Genomic DNA, 16,246 nt, shown 5'->3' on the forward strand with positions numbered 1-16,246 from the left:
CAGATTGGGGGCTCGGAAGCCGGGACTTCTGGATTAGATCTACCACTTGTGCAGCTTAATACAGTGTGCTAACTGACAGGATACATAAATCCTGTTGGGCTACTATGCTGTGTTACGCGGTAAAAGCGCCCCTCAAAAAGGAACGCTCTCAGGAAACGGTCTGTTTAGCAAAATAAAATAAAACACTTCTGTAAGTCAGGAAGGAAATCAATTTCCAGAATGGCGACATTGGTAGACATCAAGATAGCTAGAGATACATAAGCTATTTGTGAGAGGTGAGTGGACTGAGCAGGACCAGAAAGCGTGGTTGCAGGCGATCACACAACAGGTCGCTGCAACTGGGTTAGATATCTGCAGAGATCAGGGTCCCTTACATGTGGCCCTGAGTGAACTATATATGGCCCCTAAGGCCAAGGATGAGCACAACAAGATTGCCAGGATAGCGGCATATTTATATTTATATATGGAGCATACAGGACAAATGTGCTGAAGGCCAAGATCTGGCAAGTAGGCGACTGATGGCATTAGAGAAGGCCCAATCTGATCTGGACTCTTCTGAGCACAGGCTGCAGAGGAGCCAGGAGTCAGAAAACGAAAGTAGTCAACATCTAGTTAAAATCAAAGCGGAGATGGGTATCCTGCAACAGAAAAATGGGCAGACCAGGATACCAGAATTCTGGCCTTGCAGAAGGAGTACCAAGAAGGTTTGGACTCTCTACTGCAGAGCCAGAAAAAGCTGGAGCAACAACTGGATTTCAATAGGGTTTGCACAGAGCAGGTAGTCACCCTGCAAAACCACCTGGATTGAGAGAAGGCAGAGTGCAACAAATTATTTCTGAAAGACCTGGACACCCAGGCAGAATTTGAGGAAGAGCGCCAGAAAGCTGGCGCCTTTCAAAGGCACAGGGACGACCTGGCGGCACAGAGGTAGGTTCTTGATCAGGAAAGGGATACCTTAGGCCAGGAAGTCTGTCACTTAAAAGGGAAGCTGGAAGAAAATCACCTGGCCCTCCAGGGACTGGGTGACCTCCAAAAAGAGCATCAGAAATTGTTAGAGCACACCAGGAGGTTGGAAGATGCTCTGGCAAGGAAGGAACATACCAGTAGGGACGGGACTCAGGAGGTAACCCTCCTGCAGCAAAGATTGGCCCAGTGCTCCAGGACCAACCAGGAAACGCAGAGAGAGAATGAGACTCTCTGTCAGCACAATGATAGGCTCCAGCGACAGGTAGCCATGCAAGAGAGACTGATAGAATCTAGTAAGGCCTTGATTGAGAAACAGAAAGCTCAGGTTCTTGCATGGCAACAGGGAGCAGGGGCCGATAGAGATGAGGTTCGCTGGGAAAGGGAAACACCTGAGCAGAACCTCAGGAGCCCTAGTACCAGAGGCCTCCATCTCTCCCAGTCCCTGGACTCTGCCACCCCCATGTCCCCTGGCGCACATGAGCCCAGGGCCACGGGGATGGCAGATTAATAACCAGTCAGAAGTATGGGGCTCATAGGCCAGTACCTCCCAGGAATGGATGGGCGACCATCCGGGTATGGTCACCCAAGTACAGTGCAATTTAGTGGGGAACCCCAGGAGAGTAGGCCCACTAAGGGCAACCTGAAAACCTCTGCCCAGTTAGGTCAGTGCGGGGGGGGTATCCATCAATTCCTGTCAGCAAGGAGGAATCTGAAGACTCCTCTGAGCATCCCAGGACACAAGAGACTAGGTCCCCACATTCTGCCAGCCATTCCCAGGCACACAGAATCCGGGAAAACCTGGAAGATCAGACGGGCACCTCTGGGAGCAGTGCCTCTGAGTCAGAGGATGAATGGACCAGGGTTACCCGGACCAAGAAGGCCAATAAGGCAAAAAAGGGCCTTCCTTAAGGACCCCTTAAAACAGATTAAGGCAATAAGGAGTGTCTTCATGCCTTATCACAAGAACGGCAAGTATTCTGTGTGGGAACACTTAGACCTCTTTGAGCACATGATGGAGACTTTCCATTTGAAAGACAGCAGTAGCTAAATTCAGTACGTAAAATGGACATGCTCCCCAGAATACTCCAGTTTCTTTGCAGGGCTGGAGGATCAAAATCATTCAAGATGGTCCACATATAGGGCGGCCATTTTAAAGCACTTTTCTGTTCATAGAAATCCCCAACAGGCTCGCAAGGCAGCCTACAATTTGCAATGTGGGGAGATTCAGGCCCCACAAGAATTTGTGCAGGAGTTGAAGCGTGCCTTTGCGCAGGCTACCAAAAGGGTGTGCACAGACAGTAAAGAATTTGTTAATACATTTTTCCATGCACTGCCGAAATACATCATGACCCAGCTAGTGAGAGATTTTCATGAGAAAAGGTCACTAGACTGGGTTATTGAACAGGCCACCCGAATCTATGAGGTGCAGAAGCCCATAGAAATGAAAAATAATGCTCAGAAAAGCCCCAACCCGACCAGCACCCCTGCCGCTGCTAAGGTGGCAGAGGTAAAGGTTGCCCCCATTTTAGATTTGGAGATGGGGGGGCCTAAAAACCTGCCTGCACAGAATAATTCCAAGCTCAGAAGGCCCTCGGGCCAGGCACAGACAGGGAGTCAAGGAGATAGTCCCACAAATGGAGTCCCTCACTCCCATGACTATGTAAGTCCCCGCTACAAGGGAAACCGACCCATCCTGGGTTATGTGTGGACTCCTCCAGCCCAAGGGGGGGGGGGTCCAGCCAAGCACCTAACCCAGGGAACTTCCCTCAAGGGCAGAAATTCACCAAATCCTGGGCGGAACTTTTTCCCCAGGTATCCACAAAATGTCCAACCCCAAAATCATCCATCCTTCTTTCCCCACTTCCCTGAGCCCAGACCACTTAATCCGGGAGAGGGGAGGCCAAGGGTGGAGGGGTACACAAATCTTCCCAACCCGGGGTACTACCAGAGAAGGGATAGGTACCCTTCCCGGGATCAGCCCAGGGGAGAACACAGAACCCTGTATAGCCTGAGCGGGTTTCACAGCTTGAGAGCCAGGTCCAAAATATGGCACACAATCTGGGTCACATGCTCAAGGCTTAACAGAACCCCCAGCTGAGCATGCCGGCACAGAATGCCCCAAACTCTGGACCTGGTGCTCCAGAACAATGACGGGGGGAGCACCCTGACAAATCACTGGTACCCAGGGAGGAGGCACAAGGGGAAGGGGGGTGTAAAGCATTGGAGGAAGCTCCCTTCCCCACTTGTAAACAGCCCCTGGAAACCCAGGAACCGGAAACAAAATCTCCTGCCCCTGAAAACCTGCCACCCAAGGGGCAGAGGGGGGTAGGAGAAACAAAGGACCCAAACAGACCCATTTTTGAGGAGGAGGTACAGACCTTTCAATTTGAAGGAAAGGGATCCTCAGAGGATCTTGGGAAAGGGATCTTCTCCTTCAGAGATGGGAGAACTCCTCCCAAAGAAAAATAGGTCCCTAGGGATTCAAATCCAGACTGGGTAGATGTGGGGACTGAGCTAGCGCCGCCCATCATCCCATCCCAGAACCAACAGCAACAAAACCCCTGGTTCAAACCCATCCTGGTGACTGCCTCCAAAAAGGGGGGGGGGGGGTGGGCGGCCCAGAACCGGAACCAGGGGAACTCAAAACCGCTCCTATCTCCAGTTGCCAACTTTTTCTTTCAGATTCCCAAGACTCTCCACAAAACTATGCCCAAATCTCTTCTCTTTCCATGTCCAAAACCAGAACATTAGCCCACCAGTTGTCCAAAAATGTGCATTATCTGTGCCCCCTTTTGGAGAAGGAGGGAAGATACTATGCCCGCTTCAAGTACAGGGGCAGGGTACAATTTTGTCACTGGTGGACACTGGATCCCAAGCTATCATTGTTGTCCCGCATACCTAACTCACTCCCATTCTACGTATCCATCAATCATCCTCAACTACACCTCTGTAATAAGGCTTGCCGTCGTGTCTGGTCTCCAATTCCCACTGGAAGAACTACAGTAGAGCAATGCCAAGGGCATGCAGCTGTGTCAGATACATATGACGCACTTAATCACACCCTTTTCCTAGGGTGCGCATCCATGTTAATGTCATGTGAGCTTGAGCCATAATATGCCACCAGATGTGGAAAGATCAAACATATCTTGCCTCTGGGTACCATATCTTTTTCATGTTTGCGATGGAACTATCTACCCTAGTGCTTTCTGCCATGGTCCATAATCTCGCTCCTATGCAAAGCTTTCCAATGTGATCTGCTAGATAGCCATTCTCATATGGTTTCTGGATATACTGTAAGTACGAGAACGCAGGGTTATTGGATTGCCATAATCCTACTGCACCCCCGTAAGCCCCACAAACCAACTTTCTTTCACAGTCAGCATGCTTCTCTTCACCTTCCTGCAATTGCTATTGTTAATGCCAAATGTTTTTATACTGCGCACTATTGCCAATTGCATAGTCTTATAGCGCTCAATTGTGGCACCGCCTTTAGATGAAGAGATGGTACAACCATCCTTTTGAGGAACTTCGATGTATTCCAGCTTCCCTTATTATCTTGCCACCTTCAGAGTTTCAGCATCATTCTTGAACTGAAGTTATGGAGCCACCTCAACAACAAATGAGTGGAGCAGGTGAGTGTGGGATTCATTTTTGGACTTTGCTGTGTGGATTGCGCAAGAGAAGTTTGAGGCCTTTTGGAGACACTGGCATAGACCCCTGGGAGAAACAACATGGGATTATGACCCATGGCGCTGTCAACTGATGGATGCCTGAAGAACACAGTTTGTTCACCTATGGGTATTGCCCTGAATGGCAAAGGTTCCAGCAGAGCACACTGAGGGCATCACCTGGACAAGTGCGAGTCAAGCAGCTTTCTCCATAGATGTGGGCATGAGACAAGGTCCTTTTCCCTTGTTGGTCCTTTTCATGCTTTCCTTCAACCTCCAATATTTTGTTGTCCTGCATTGCTATGCCATGCTATGCCTTGCTATATATGGCTTGATTGTTTGCACCCCTGGCTAACCTGCTCACCATTGTACTATTTTACCTCATACTATAGTGTTCCCAGTTGCTCAGCTGGGATTTGATCCCATGTCTTTCCCTGTAATTCTGTTCAATTGTTTCCTACTATAATTTTGCCCCTCTGAGGTTTTTCTCCCTTGTGTGCCACTGTGATTTCGCACACTGCAGTTTGCTTTGATGCCCAATGTAATTGATGTGACTGACTCCTAGATATCACACCTTGACTTGAAGTATGCTGGGATATCGTAGGTACCCCAGCAGCACTCTGCCCTCGCTTGAATCCCTACTTTGAACACCTCTCAGGGGCTGTCATCATCCGCTGAACACCACTGCTGCACTCTCCTTGTATTCCACTCCTGCTCCTTGTCCCACACTATCATAAAAGCCCATTTGCTGCACACTGTCCACTGTCAGACATACCAGCCCACTCCAAAGTGCCTTGTGGCATGTGCTCACAAGTTCCTTACACTGAAGGCATCATTATCATGACGTCACCATGGCCACGCCAGACAGATGCTCCGAGTGGCCCATTGGGCCCTTCATGAGTCTCCCTGCACTTGACTTCTCACACCAACTAAGACACTCACACAATGCGGTTGAAAAACTCACCCAAGAGATATCAAACACACAAACAGAACTCACAAACTCTACAAACAATTTACACATCACAGTTCTAGAATGCTAGCATCAGAGGCACTCAAGGCTCCCACCTGCAATATAAATGCCTGGGGACATCTAGAAGCAGAAGCACACTCAGAACCTACAATAGTTCCAGTCTTCACGCATCAACGAAACATGAACGCAACCATTCCCTTTTATACTCCAAGCCCCGCCTTACCCACCCCCTCTTCTCCAGATCTACCAGAGCACCTGGCAGTGGTGCAGAGCGTTTATCAACAAAACATAACATAACATTTGAGATCATCTTATTCGTGGAGCTTCACTGTGATCATTTGAATGTGCATTCAACATCATGCTCTCCCTATTATCAGGATATTCCTCCTGCTATCATTTTGTTATTCTCCTTAGTGAGACATTTGAGTAATCCACTGTTTTAAATTTAGCTGTGCATTAGAATATAGCTTTTGTTTTGAATTTAGCTGGATATTTGTGTCCCTCACTATTATACATTTTTGCTTTACACTAGAATATAGGCTATGTTTTGAATTCAGCTGGATATCGGAGCTGGGCACTGCTTTTAAATTCAGCAAGATATTTGGGTTAGCCACGGCTTTTAAATTTAGCTGGATGTTTGAGCTGGCCACTGCTCTTAAGTTAGCAAGACATCTGTGTTAGCCACTGTTTTTAATGTTAGCCTTGCATTAGAATATAGCTTGTGTTTGAATTTTAGCTGGATACTTGTGTATGCTGGATTTCTGAGCTAGCCACTGCTTTAAATCTCAGCTGGACATTTGAGCTAGCCACTGATTTTTCATTTTGGAAGACATTTGAGTTAGCCACTAGTTTAATTTTAGCTGTACATTAGAATATAGCCTATGCTCTTAATTTAGCTGGATAGTTGAGTTAGCCACTGTCTTGATTCTGGCCGAACATTAGAGTACAGCCTCTGTCCTGAATTAACTGCATGTTGAATATAGCCACTGTTTGACTACAGCCTGATGTTACCTGCCTCTGTGCTACATTGAACTTAGCTGCATCCCATGCATAACTCCCCTAGGTGTCCCGTAATGTTTTCGAAAGCAAAACTTTCGAATGTAATTTTTGAGAATACATTTTTTCTAATAGTCATTTTTTCGACTAGTCATTCTTCTGAAAAAAAATCGAATATGGTATCTAAATGCAGGTAAGTATTAGTGCAGGGTTGGGGCGTGGGTTATTTTAAGGGTTTCATTGGGGGTTACATTAGCGGTAGGGCTTAGGTTTGGTGTTGGGTTCAGAGTTGGGGCTAGGGTTAGTTTAGGTGTTAAAATAGGTTTAGGGTTGGGGCTTGGGTTAGTTTAAGGGTTACATTGGGGGTTACATTAGGGTTAGGGTTAGGGGTTAGGGTTGGGGTTAGTTTAGCTGTTAAAATAGGGTTAGGTTTGGGGCTTGAGTTAGTTTAAGGGTTACATTGGGGGGTTACATTAGGTTTAGGGTTAGGGCGTAGGGTTAGGGTTGGGGTTAGGGTTGGGGATAGGGTTAGTTTAGGTGTTCAAATAGGGTTATGGTTAGGGTTTGTGTTAGTTTAAGGGTTACATTGGGGTTGGGGGTCAGGGATAGGGTTTAGGGTTAGGGTTGGGGATGGGAGGGGTGGTGTGGTGGTTGGGGAGGAACCCCCCCAATATACACAAACACTTTAAAACGTAACAAGGGACGGGCCAGTGCTGAAATTCTAGCACTGGACAGATCCATGTAACGTTTTACAGTTACAAAAAGCATTTAAATGCTACTTTTAACATGTAAAAGTACATTTCTATTGAAACCAGTCCATGTCTATTGTCGACGGATTGGTTTTGATAAAAATGCACTTTTGCATGTTAAAAATACATGTCGAAGCTTTTGTTTTCGAAACTTTTGTTTCGAGACTTTAGTGATTCGAAACTTTTGTTTCAAAACAATCACTATAACCCTCCCTACATTCTAGCTGTGCTTCACCAAATCTAGCCTCCTCTTTGATAACACTGATAGCGTGACAGCATCACCACCCATCCCTGCTAGATGCAGCATTCTCTACATCATGTTGTCTAACCCACAGATCAGAGGGGCACTTTGGAGCACCACAAGACCGGCCGACCTACCTTTCTGCCCCCTTCCACCAAACTCATCACACATCCTGCCATCTGGGAGAACATTCCCTGCCACACCACCCCCTCCATCTGCCACCATCAATCCTCCCTCACTGCCATCTCCCACCCCTGTACCCACCAGACCCCCTACCACCTCATCCGTTCCAACCTTAAGCATTGCTCAGGCATCCTTCCCCAACGCCCCCTCATCAGCAGACCCGCCAACCCTCTCACACATGCCCCAGGTACCCAGGAACTCCCCAAAACACAGAATACACAACATCAAGACCATCTCTTTTCTGCATACCTTGCCTTATCTGCCCCATACATCCTTACTCACACCTCTCATCCACACCACACCTACGACATCCCCCAACTCTACCAATTCAGTGAAGTTCCTCTTCAACAATTCCTTCAACACCCCGTACGAACGACCCCCAGCCACCTCAACACTCCCAGGGAAATCAGCAACCCGGCAGCATCCCCAGCCTCACACATCTGCACTCGTCCCTACTCCACTCACCAACACCCTCTCTCATTGATACTTGTCACCACCCTGCACCCGCACCGGCAAACAAACCCTCCATTGGGCTCTCACCTTCAGCTCCATCGCACACTCTCCTTCATCTGCCCCTGTCACACATGACGTCTCCCCAAAGACGCACACATCACGAACACTCTTACCAAAGAATAAACTAAAAGAATGCTCAGAGCCCCCATCCTCCATCACAACAGCAGAGACTATCAGCGTCCCATGGACAAATACTCCCTTTCGCCCTCCATTGCCCCCTCCACCGCCTTACCTTTGCCCTTACTGACATCACAGCTCCCTCCAGCTCCCACACTGACCTCTCCCACCCTCCCACCTACGCACGTCACCTCAAAGGGATCCCACCACTAACCTCTCCATCCACCCCTACTAGCCCTCCTCTGTTTGCATCTCCAAGAGCCAACAACAATCCCCACCCTTCCTTCTCACTCTCATGCATTCTAATCAATGCCAGATCTGTGGCCAAAAATAGATACACAAAATATATGACTTCATCTCCTCTGAAAGCCCAGGCATCCTGTTCATTACAGAAACATGTTTCTTTGACGACTTCGGGCAAAAGTCTTTCTGCCCTGACTACACACTCATCACTTACAACAGAACTAGCATAGCAGCAGGATTGCCATCCTCCATAAACCTCACCTATCCATCTCACATTCCAAGGCAGAGGCATGCAACGCAGACTGTGAATCACTCCTAGTGAAATTTGTTATATCTAGCTGCGTCGGCATCTATTGCAAGTGAGTGGAATGCTGTGGTAGAATGTAGACCAGAGAATGTTATTCTATGAGAGTGTTCCACTGTTGTTAGTTAAAGAGATGTGATATGAGAGAGGATGCCGGTGGATGTCATTTGTGCCCATAATTTATCTGACTTGTGGAACTGGAGCTGATGTACTTTAAACTCAGTAAAGGAGTAAACAGTTCAACCAGAGATGTCAGAGTCATTTGTGGCCAGGGACCCAAGTTAACAATTGGCGATGAGGATGATGCTGGCTGTGCTGGCGGGACAGCACCAAAGTGGGACATCCACCGCCCCCCAAATGCTGAGATCCTCTCTCTGTTAAGAAGTGCTGCAAGGGCAGTGGGGGCAAGTGAGGCCCAACCAGAGGCGCTGCAGAGGCAGTGGGGACAGAGAAGTTCATAATTAATGAAGCGCTGCAGATGCAGTGGGACAAGAGGTCCATTGATGAGGCGCTGCAGGGGCAGTGGGGACATAGAGGCCCAACCAATGAAGAGGGGCTGCAGAGGCAGTAAAGAGGCACTGCAGAGGAAGTGAAGTGGCGATGCAAGGCAGCAAGATTTAAGAGGCAGTAGAGAGGCTCGGCAGAGGCAGTGAAGAGGCACTGCAAGGCAGTGGGATTTAAGAGGCACTGCATATGCAGTGAAGAGGCACTGCAGAGGCAGTGCAAGGTGCAGTGGAGCGATGCAAAGTGCATTGGGGGACAGGAGGTCCATACATTTAAGTGGCACTGCAAGGACCAGTGGAGCCTTGGAGGCTCAACCAATGAAACATTAAAGGTGGCAGGGATCTCACAGAGCAGTTGGGTTTGGAGCAGTCTTAAATAGCATAGGGGTATTTAAGTGTTCTGGGCCTATTGACATTTCAAGGGGAGTGAGAGCATTATTATTGTGGCTGCACTGGAGTGCTGTGACTTTCAGGCTTTGCAAAAGCGTGTTCAGCAGCTCTTCTTACTTGTGGGTGGCTGCAGTCAGGGAGACGGTTGGAGTGGAGAGCTCCGTCTTCCTCAGTGTCTCATCTCGAGTGATAACGTTGTATAGAATGGTGGGGGAGTCGGTGATTGTGCTGGTGTGGAGTAGCCATTACTGGTAGCAACGTTCGGTTGCTTTTGTGGAGCTTAGAAAAAAAAAGGAAATAAGAACACTGAAACGTTCAATGACAGCGTTCAACAACGTACAATGTTGCGCCGCCTGTTTAAGGTTCTCTTTTCTGTGATACGCACTGAGGAGAGAAAGGAGCAGCGTGATTGAGAATGAGAAGGAGCTGTCGTATTATGAGGGAGGGGAGCGGGGAGTCAAGCGGCTTTGCCCTATACTTATGCGTGAAGGCGCCAGCGACAATTAAAGAGTTTAGAGTGCCATCTGCATAACGAGAAAGTGTGGCAGCTGACCGCTGCAGTATGGCTGGCAAAGAGCGAGCAATGGTGGCATTGGTACAGGTGCGTGTGGCCAAGCAAGTGTATGCAGAGCGCCGTACGATGGCTGCGGGTAATGCAGAAAATGCACATAATGGAATGGTCAGGTGCAATTTGTCCGTGCTCTGCAGAGATACTGTGTTAACTTTGGGGCCGGCACAGAGGAGAAGCAATGATCGGAGAGTATTTGTTGCATCTGGAATTTCATGCCATATGTTTGTTTTCTAATTCACAACATTTCTAATACCCTAAGTGACTTTGGAGTGGCCATGCTGGTCTCCCACCGCCCCCTCACCCAACATATGATTCAATGCCCCAGAAAGCTTCATAACACAACCACTCCCGGACAACCTGGAAGCCCTCCACATGACTCAGAGCATAACAGGTACCACTCACATGACAGGACATACTCTTGATGCAATTGTCCGCTCAACCAACCTTATCTCCAAGCTTCCCCCACAACCGCTCATACGGATGTACCATGCAGCCAGTCCATTGTCGATTCGGTCATCCATCCCCCCTCCACGTATGGCTAACACTGGACCGTCCACCCATGTCCCGCTTTGGAACAAGGTCATAGTAACCTCAGACCTGGCCGACTCCCTGCTCTAATCCCTCCCCAATATTCCAGTCGTGGGAGGACTACCCTCTATCAGTCACTTCGACCTATAGCTCTCAATGCCCTCCTACCTCACACCCCCTCATGGGCAATCTCCAATAGACAAGGGCCATTGCCCAGATGGTTCACCCCTCTCCTCAAATCCCTCAAAACACTGAAACACTCCGTTGAACCCAGCTGGTGGGTTGACCTACCTCGCCATAACAGAACACTCTACGCCCATCAGAACCATGTCTACAAAGACGGCGCTAAACCATGGTGCTATTAGCACCATAGTCCATGCCGGGGTCCGCCATGGTGAATGGCGGAATTACCGCCCCATTCTAAGGTTGGCGGGGCGGTAATTCCCCATTCACCATGGGCCCTTCCCCATTCCCATTTTTGCCCCATAGGGCTCAATGGGAATGGGGAAGGCGCTAAGTACGGTGCCGCAAATTGCGGCACCGTACTTAGCACCAAGGTCCCTTTGCGGCACCCTACTTTAACGGCTGGTAAAACCAGCCGTTAAGGTCGGGTCCCGCAAAGGGACCTCGTAATTAGGCGCTAATAGGTTAACGGCGCTGCAGCCTTTTACGGCGCTGTTAACCCATTAGCGCCTGGGTCGTACTGAGGCCCAAAATCTGGAAGGCCAAAAAATACTTTTACTTGAACAGAATCTCAAATGCCCAAAACAGCAGCAAGGAACTCCACAAGATCATCACATAATCTGTGGCCCCTCCTTGCTCTTCCCCTCTCACACATCCCCCAATCTATCTCTAATGCCCGCTCTGACCATTTCTACAACGTAGTGCCAGAAAGAACCTGCACCATCGTAACGAGACTAGCAGCACTCCCACCTACATCCCTGCATGAACCCTCTAGCCCTCCCTCCCTATGTAAGTTCTACTCACCAGCACTTGTCCGTCCGGATCCCAGAGTGACCCATGTCCTTCTACCCTCCTCAAAGTGATCTTTACATCAATGTGCAGGCAGCATCACAATCCTCCTCCTCCTCTTCCTCTTCCTCTTCCTCTTCCTCCTCCTCCTCTTCTTCTTCCTCCTCCTCCTCTTCCTCCTCTTCCTCCTCCTCCTCCTCCTCCTTTCTCCTCCTCCTTCTCCTCTTCCTCCATCAACTTAGGCATATTCCCAACAGAATTCAAAACATCATATATCAAACCCCTCCTCAATAAACCCTCACTTGACCCCCTCCTTCCATCCAACTACAGACCCATTTCTAACAACCATTTCTTAGCCAAACTCAATGACCGAATGGACTACTCCCAGCTCTGCACTTCACTGAATCCAACTGCCTTCTCTATCCCACCCAATCTGGCTATAGTCCCCTCCATGTAACTGAATCACCCTTAATTGCTATGTGGGACAACCTCAAAAGCAATGCAGACACAGAGGGCTGTTCCGCACTCATACTCCTTGACCTCTCAGCGGCCTTCGACACCATCGACCACAGCATACCCATTGGCAGACTCTGCTCCCTCGGTATAAGGCACACAGCTCTAAGGTGGATCTCTTCATTCCTCGCCAACAGATACCAAAAAACCCACCTCAATCCACCACGACTGCTACTGCTAGCCAAGTCAACAATAGAGTCCCACAAGGGGATTGCCTATCACCTCTTCTTTTGAACCGCTACATTAGTCCTCTCCCTGCACTTATCTGCTCATACAACCTCACCTGCTACAACTATGCAGACAACATTCAAATCGTCTTTAAGATCAGCCTAGTCCATCTCCACCCCCACCCTGACCTTGCATCCTGCCTCACAAACACCCATCACTGGATGATGGCCAACCACATCCTCCTCAATCCCATAAAAACAGAAATCATTCTCTGCAGGAAGACAGCTCTCTTCCCCCAACCCACCCTCTGGCCTTCTTCCTTAGCCCCCCCTCCCACCCACTGCATCCACCGTAGTGAAAAACCTGGGATGCACCATGGCCACTGAACTGACATTCTCACACCACATTGACAACCATGGATACCCCGAAAAACAACACAGCCCAGTAAATGGCACACAAGTCCTTCCAGTTGGATGAGCAGCAAAGCTCCTGTGGCTCCCTCAGGCCCTGCACGGAATGGGCCCCAGAGTGGCACCTCACCCACTGGCATCGGTAGTAAGAGTGGTCCGCACAGAATGAACCAGGTCCACATCCTCCCTGAGATTCCCGACCTGTAAACACCACAGCAGATCTGCTTCAGATTGGGACAGAAGCCTTGTACGCCTGAGAGCACATCACCCACACCCTCCGTATGCTCCACTGGCTCCCAGTCGGATGAGGGGCCACTTTCAAAGACATGTGCATCACTCTCCGTGTCCTCTACAAAGCAGGCCCAGAATACCTTCAACAGAAATTCACCTGCTTCCAACCCAACAGAAACTTGTATTCAGGCTCTGCACTCCTCCTTGTGATCCCCACCTTCAAATCAACTAGAATAGCAGGATCCTCCTTCTCCATCTGTACAGATAAACATGCAGACAAGTTGCCGTGGAAGCCTCCCTCGGCTGACAAGAAGTCATCTGCCAGACCATGCTTTTTCTGGATCAAAGACCTGCTCATTTGATAGACCTCAGGTGTGGGGGGGTTGCTCCTCGTCTCACCTCTTAGCCCTTCGGGCCTTGTACAGAAGTCTGGACAGTTTCGTGGGGCTGATGAGCAGTGTTTGCTCGCTGTTTTTCCTGTGTGGGCCAGGTGGTGTTCCTTTGCCTGGGCTCTTCGGACAGTCAGGGATGGGGATCAGGTGGACTTCCCGTCTCCCCTGGCTCAGCCCCTGTTGGTAAGGACATCTCTTCCTCGCATGCAGCCCAAGCAGTCAGCGATGTCTACAGCCCTGTTAGAGTTGTTGCTGTAGAACCTTTGGATTGCATTCACCCCCCAGGATGTTCACCAAGTTCGTGGCTCCTGTGGTGAATCATCTCCATCTCCAGCTTTTCCCCTATCTGAATGACTGGATTGTCAAGGCAGCCCGATGGGAGACTGTCCTTGTGCATCGCCGTCTGGTCTGCCTGGCTCTGCGAGACTGGGGGTTTCTGATCAACTGGCCCAAATCCCACCTGTGTCCCTCCCAGGATCTGGTTTTCGTTGGGGCCCAGTTTTGCACCAGGTTGGGGAAGGTCTTATTGCCTCTGGAGAGGGTCTGGCATCTTCAGCCTGTTCTCCTCAGGGTTCTCTGGTGGATGTGGGCCCCGGCTCACATGTTGCTTGCTCTGCAGGGGCACATTGCCTCTTGTGTTTTTCTGCTGCTGTGGTCCCACCTCCATCTGCATCCCATGTTCTCCTACATTCTGGCCCACTGGAATCTGGCCACTCAGGCGTACAAGGCTTCTGTCCCAATCTGAAGCAGATCTGTTGTGGTGTTTACAGGTCGGGAATCTCAGGGAGGATGTGGACCTGGTTCATTCTGTGCGGACCACTCTTACTACCGATGCCAGTGGGTGAGGTGCCACTCTAGGGCCCATTCTGTGCAGGGCCTGAGGGAGCCACAGGAGCTTTGCTGCTCATCCAACTGGAAGGACTTGTGTGCCATTTACTGGGCTGTGTTGTTTTTCGGGGTATCCATGGTGGGCTGGGTTTTGGTGCTCAAGATGGACAACACAACAGCATTGGCCTATATCAATCGTCAGGGGGCTCGGGTCGCTCCTTGAATGCCCTGGCTGGTTTGATTGCTGCGTGGGGAGAAACATCTAGTGTTTCTGGAAGCCGTGAACATCCGGGGGTAGACAACTTTCAGGCAGTTCGCCGCAGCAGGGTTTTCCCCTCTTCCCTAGATCTGGTCCTCTTGAACAGGGTGTTTACAGAGATCTGCCACAGGTTCTGGTGTCCAGTTCAGGATCTCTTTGCTACAACAGCCTCATTGAAGGTGCCCCTCTTCTGCTACTGGTTTTCGCTGGTGGGCACCTGGGGGGTGCACACCATGAATCTGGAGTGGCCACAGGGTCTCCTCTATGCCTTTCCTCCCGTCCATCTTATTCCCTGGGTGGTGCATTGGATCAGGGGATCCATAGCAACTGTTCTGTTGGTGGCTCATTTATGGCCTCATCAGGTTTGGTTTCCTTCCCTTCTGGAGCTCCAGGTTCGGAGACCGTAGTTGGTTTCTGAAGTGACCGTGCCCTCTGCAAGCAGCGCTGGGGTGCGAGGTTCGGCAGATTCAATGTGCAGTCTGGTTCTTGCATGGTCTGGGTGACTTCCCAGGGGCTTTCTGGTCCTGTGGTTTAGTCTATCCTCCGGGCTAGGCATCCTTCTACCATGAAAACCCACAACCAGCACTGGGGGAATTTTCTGGCTAGGTGTGGGTGGTCAGGGTTCTCCAGTGTGGAGCGCATTCTGTTTTCCAGTTCGACCAGGGGCTGGCTGTGTCAACACTTCGTTCTCAGTGGGCCTCCATTAAAATCCTCAAAGGGGCCGTTAGTCAGGGGATACCTTGGTGGGGAAGTTCCTTAGGGCTCTTACTGCTTCTCGACCCAGTACATTTAAAGGTCTTTCCACATGGGATCTTCCTCTGGCATTTGAAGTTTCTTCAGGGTCCTCTCTTTGAGCCCCTTGCGGTCATTGGTATCTTGATCCTCACTCTCAAGACGGCCGTCCTTATTGCAATCACGTCTTCCCGGCGTCTGTGGGAGTTGGCGGCTTGATTGTGTCGCCCTCCCTTTTTGCGGGTGCTCCCTGATTACATTGTTTTGCGCTGTGACCCCAAGTTCCTGTCTAAGGTGGTATCTCGTTTTCACACGTCACAGGATTTGTTTCTCCCAGCTTTTTTCCAGGACCCCCAGACTCCTTACGAGGTAGCTTGGCACACCATTGATGTTTGCGGGCTGTCCTGGACTACCTTTCTAGGATGGAACTGTTCCATGAGACTGATAGCCTGTTTGTTCACGTTTGGGGCTATTGGGGCGGAAGGCCTTGGTGGTGTCCATCAGATATTAGATCCGGACTGTCATCTCTATGGCTTACATGTCTGCTGGTTTGCCTGTGCCTGACCATGTTCTTGGTCGTTCCACTAATGGTCTGGCGGCTTCCTGGGCTCATGCCCGTGGGGTGTCTCTGCAGGAGATCTATAGGGCTGCTACGTGGACTGACCAGGACACGTTTATCAACCATTACTGGCTGAATGTGGCTCACCCCACGGATGACTCCTTTGGGGTTAGGTTTTTTTCTGTTGTTTTGTGATTTTTCTGCAGGATTAAAGTGTGTTGAGTTGCAGCACTTCTGTCT

Source organism: Ambystoma mexicanum, chromosome 6q (genome assembly GCF_040938575.1).
Source record: "Ambystoma mexicanum isolate Mex_15411 chromosome 6q, UKY_AmexF1_1, whole genome shotgun sequence".
NCBI classification, from domain to species: domain Eukaryota; kingdom Metazoa; phylum Chordata; class Amphibia; order Caudata; family Ambystomatidae; genus Ambystoma; species Ambystoma mexicanum.